Below are 5,551 nucleotides of genomic sequence, written 5' to 3'. Positions count from 1 at the left end.
ATGTTTAAACTCGGGTCTGATCTGTACATAAGCAGCTCCTTTGTTCTGTGAGGTAAAATCCCTGTTTTAGAGCGATATAACGGCTGCTTGTGGTTGAACCATCTCGGTAGAGATCTCTTCAGAGCAACCAGACTCCATTCACAAAAGCAGTCATTTTACCTCACGGCGTGCCTGTCTAGTTGCTGTGACTTTGGTGTTTTAAAGGTTAGTTTTTAATCCAAATTAACCTTTAAAAACACCAAAGTCACACAATAACACAAACTAACTAACTGATGGAGGCAGCAGCAGAGCAGCAGCTCCTGTGTCCTGTTCTCTAAAATCCCTGTTTTAGTGAATGTAGTCTGGTGTGTGTGCTGTTTGTGGTTAAACCAAAAGGATCTTCCAGGTCTCTCTCTGTAGGGATCCTTTCCATGATGCTGTCACACACTTAGAATAACACTCTGAGCCTGTCAGTGGATCAAACAAGCTCTTTTAGTGGACCTACTGTGATCAGGTGCAGTTGTCCCAAAGGATCACGTTGCAGCCATTGCAGCCCGTTTGGTGTCTGCTGGCTGAGGTGATCTACTGGACCAGTTCCAACACTTTTACTACCTACCAGTCATTCACACACTAAAATATGTAAAAAAAATAGGAGCCTGCTGTCAGATACTGTATGGAGGGAATGTTAAGCTGTCCACATACTTTTGGCCCTGCAGTTTATCAAGATATATCATCAGACTACATTATGTGTTTGTGAATGTGCAGTCATGCTCTCCTGAACTGCAAACAAGAGCTCCAAACCCCCCTGGGTATCATAAATCCTGTCGTCTGTCATCCTGATGTGCCCTCTCTCTCTCTCCTCCGTCACACGTCGCATCTATCTGCTCATTAATATTCATGAGCAGATGGGCGGACCTCGGCTCGGATGCAGCTGCCCACCGTGACTCGATATGAAACGTGGTGAATGTCAATAAAGAGATACAGCGTTAATGTGGGCCTGCTGCTCCATATTCATCAGAGGCTTTTACATGCAGAGCGGCCGGCGGCCAGATTAAATGTCCCCCGGCGCTGCGGGGTGAAAGGTCGGAGGTCGGCTCTCGGCTTCCTGGCACAACTCTGAAAAGTAGCCGGTTCAATAAAATGAAAACTGCAGTGGTTGCCGTGGAGACAGAGATTAGCCTGTTACTCTATATTACAGAGCCAGCAGCGGTGTGGACGTACAGTATATCATGTATGATCAATACGTGTGCCAATACATATATATATATAGAGATCTATGTCTTTCTGTCAGCTGATATTTCCTGACTGTTATCAGTAAACATGTCAGCAGGTATTTACTCTGTGGGATTTATTTCCAGTTACAATCTGACATTTTGACTGAGCTGATCACATCAGCTTGTTCTGACCGGAGGCAGAGACAGGAGGCATGGATGCAGAACCTACCTGAGAATTTTCACGTTTTTTACATTGCTTTCAGCATCACAGTAATGCACTGCAAAAGGAGCCGCTAATGGATGATTCGGCGTGTGTTTAGTGGTCGACAGTTTGACGAGATGTGAATAAAGTAGAGACTAAAAACACACGGTGCTCAAGCTGTAGCCCACAGCTAACTGACTGCCTCCATGGCAACATTATACTTCCTGTTATTATTCCCAAGAGCCTGCAAATTATCAAACCACAGTGTTCTGAGAGGTAAAATCCCTGTTTTTGTGAATGGAGTCTGGAGTTTTAAAGGCTTAGTTCAGATCCAACACAACATGTTTGTAACACACAATAACACAAACAGACTAAGTGATGGAGGCAGCAGCAGAAACATCTGAGTACTGAGGTGTAAAATCCCTGTTTTAGTGAATGTAGTCTGGTGTTCCAACACTTTTACTACCTACCAGTCATCAACAACAGCTACAACAACCAGTGACGTCTCACCTGAGGTTTAACCGACCAATCACAGTCTAGAACCATTAAACATTAAATATAATAGCATAGAATAACAAGAGCTGATGTAATTTTACTGTTCAGAGGACAGGAGCACACTTAGAGTAACACTCTGAGCCTGTCAGTGGCTAAACCTGGACCAATTCCAACACTTTTAGTGCCCACCAGTCATTCAGACACCGTTTCATGTCATCATCAGGTCAAAATATTGTCCGGTACTTTCTGACCACAGAGATGAAACTGATCTGAGACGTGTCTGACTGAGGAGACGACAGAGAACAACAGTTCCTCCCTAAAACGTGGAGCTCTTCAGTTCACTGTTTTCTGTACATTAAGTTTTGTGATATCAAATCACAGGCTGATTTGGAGCCGTAGGGATGGAAACTGTACACTGTTTGTTTCTGTGTTCTCTCAGTCCGGCAGTGAAACCAAACGCTGATTCAGGACATACAAGATGTACAGCACTCTCTAGCTTTGGACCGCAGATCTGGTGTTTCTACTTGATGTCAACAGAGTCTAACAAACACTGTGTTCGCCTGAATCTAAAAGTATATAGTTTATCATTAAAGACTCAGTGTTTCCCCCAAAAAGCTGCTCACTGTAGCTTTGAAGCAAATGTTACTCAAACAGGAGGAAACTTTAACTGGGGAATATTTTGGGGACAACAGGGGAATAAGAAATATCAGGCAGACAGATGCATTCATTGCTGGAAAAACATGAAATATAAACAGATTTAAAAGCTGAAAAATGAGCAAGATTGTGACATTAAATGAAAGAAAACACAATTTAAAGTTTTACCAGGATGACTAAACGTACAATAAACTGCTTAAACGGACCTAAAGGTGCTCAGAAACCCATAACACGCCCCACATGCATCAGTCGTGGTATTTTATGGCTCTTTCATATCGGCGTGGCAAAATGACTCAGTAGCGCCCCCTTGAATTTATGCCTCAACATTACGTTTTGACATACATGTACCAAATTTGGTAGGCAGGGGTATCATCTGGAGATCTACGACAAAGACTCCCGGTGACCTAAACCCAACAGGAAGTCGGCCATGTTGGATTCTTGGTGTATTTTTTTGTGGAGTTCATCAACCAACCATCGTGGTCAGCGTGTTGAAAAGACCTCAGTGATGAAAAGTTGCTAAAAGTTTGAATCGTCATCGAACTGCGTGTATTTCAGTGTTTCTCCACGAAACAGGAAGTGGTTAATAACTGGACTCTAAATGGTCAAATGTTTGATAAGAGTCCCACCGTGAAGACGTGTTGATGTTCAGTTATATTCATAGAGCCACACAGAGAAAGGGACACTGAACCCCTTCGTGAGGTGTTTTCCAGAACCACGTAGAACCGATAATCGCTTCTTGCTGCTTTAATTTCTATTACTTTTTCTGTACCTGCCTGGACTATATTCATCTAATGTCCTCTGTGATTAAGCTGTTTCAGTCTCTTGTGTCTCTGCCAAAGCAAATTCTCTTTCTTTATCGAGCGGAAAATAATAAAACATCACGATCTCCACACGAACGTTTGATGAACTACAACAGCTTCAGCTTCTCAAATGTGAGTAGATTCTTCTGACTTACATAAACAAGAAACACGAGCTAATACATTTGAAGCTGTATTTGAAAATGAAACTTTATATGTGTGAGGAGTTCTTAAAGATTGGCGTCTTCAGGAGGAACCAATGGGGGCCGGAGAGCAGCAAACAGAAAGCCACAAAGTACTGAGAGAGAGAGAGAGAGAGAGAGAGAGAGAGAGAGAGAGAGAGAGAGAGAGAGAGAGAGAGAGAGAGAGAGAGAGAGACAGAGAGAGAGAGAGAGAGAGGTGAACCAGCACAGTGCTGGTTCACACAAACGACGGCTAAAATGCAGAGCAGCAGCAGATGTACCCTTCACGTCCTGCCGCCGCTCGTCTCACCGGACAAACACAAATCAAACGAATCCAAAGTGGTCCACAGCGAGCTGTGCTGACCTGAAGCCAGTGACAGATACTGTACACTTACTGTAGCTGAGCCGGTGCTCTCCTCAACACACCAAGAGTAAAATTAAATCCTTCCTGCAGAAAAAGATGAGAGGAATATCCCAAACTCTGCAGAATAACCAGCACAGACAGCATCACTTCTGCTTTTCTGTTCCTCTTTAGCTCCTCTGTCCTGTTTCACTTCCCCCGTGGGTGACGGGTTTTTTTCACACTCGTAATTCTTTACTCGTTCCCCCTCTCCCTTCCTCCTCCTTTCTTTTCCTCTACACTTCTCTTTGTCGTTCCCTCCGGCATCGCTCACTCCGGCTCCCCTTCTCTTTTCTCTCCCTCCTACCTGCCGTTCATGACCCGGCTGCCTTGCTCGTGGGCTCCACCACACACCGACAGCCTCGGCTCAGGTCCTGTTGGTTGTTGCCGCGGCGTCAGACATGGCAATAATCCCCGTGGCAACAGCTCTCTCTCTCTCTCTCTCTCCCCCCTGATGACCACACACTCTCCTTGTTGTAACAACAGCTGAGCTGCTGCTGCTCGCCCTCCTCCCCTCTCTCTCTCTCTCTCTCTCTCACCCTCTCTCTCTGTCGATGTTTTTATACCTCCTGGTCTCTTCCTCCCTGCTCTCCTCTTTCTCTTCTCTTTCGTCCTTTTCCCATCTCTTGCTCTCCCTCCCTCTCTCTCTCTCTCTGTGTCTCTTTCTCTGGCTCTGACTCCCTCTATTGTCTTTCCATCTCTTCATCACTTTCTCATCTCTCTCTGCACTCCGTCCTCTTCAGTTTTTATCACACCATGATTGGGACTAGTTTATTTTCCAGCCTTTCCTCATACAGAAAACACCAACAGACACTTTATAGATCCAGATTAGAAATATAAAAGATAAAATCAATGTACTGATATAATCAACACCAGCTTATTGGCAGGACTGAGATTATCAGAAGACACAGAAAGGAACAACGGTGTGTCATCTGCATATAGATTTTACAGTTCGTCCTCGTACTGAAGCAAAGGTGCCGAATATTTACATAAGCGACCTCTAGTGGCCGTAGTAACAATAACGGGAGCAAAGGAGGAAGTCAGGTATTGTTTAAGACAGCATAACGTAAGTTTCATCTTGCGTCACTTCAGCTTGTTCTGCATCGAACATGCTGACTTTCCCAAAAAACATCATCTTTCTGTGCTCCGAGTTCAAAAACATCAACTCATCCAACGTTTTTCCTCCCATCGGCCAACTGGGTGAGCAGAGAGGCCATGTTAGCATTAACCAGCCAGCTCACAATAAAATCATTTCTGTCATGTCAGTAAAAGGGCCGGTCCTTGCAGCCATTAGCAAGCTAGCTCGCTAACGACATCACTAATCAGGAACAGATCATCACAGTCAAGCTGACAACATATTAATATAACTATAAACATAAAACCTCTTCCAGATCATTTCAGAGCTTCACACCCTGCACACCTCTACCCGTTCCTCCTCCTCCTCCTTCCCTACGGCAGGCGCTACAGATCACAAGACCAGCTTCTACCCACAATCCTTCACTCTTGATGAACCTACCTACCTCGTGTATATAATGGAACCTGGACATAATCATCCCATATTTATTATATATGTATATTAGATATATTGCACTACTTTTTTCACTAAAAGTCTGAAGTTAAATGTGTGT

Source organism: Pempheris klunzingeri, chromosome 11 (genome assembly GCF_042242105.1).
Source record: "Pempheris klunzingeri isolate RE-2024b chromosome 11, fPemKlu1.hap1, whole genome shotgun sequence".
Lineage (NCBI taxonomy): Eukaryota > Metazoa > Chordata > Actinopteri > Acropomatiformes > Pempheridae > Pempheris > Pempheris klunzingeri.
The sequence above is the reverse complement of the archived record's forward strand: the minus strand, read 5'-3'. Positions refer to the sequence as shown.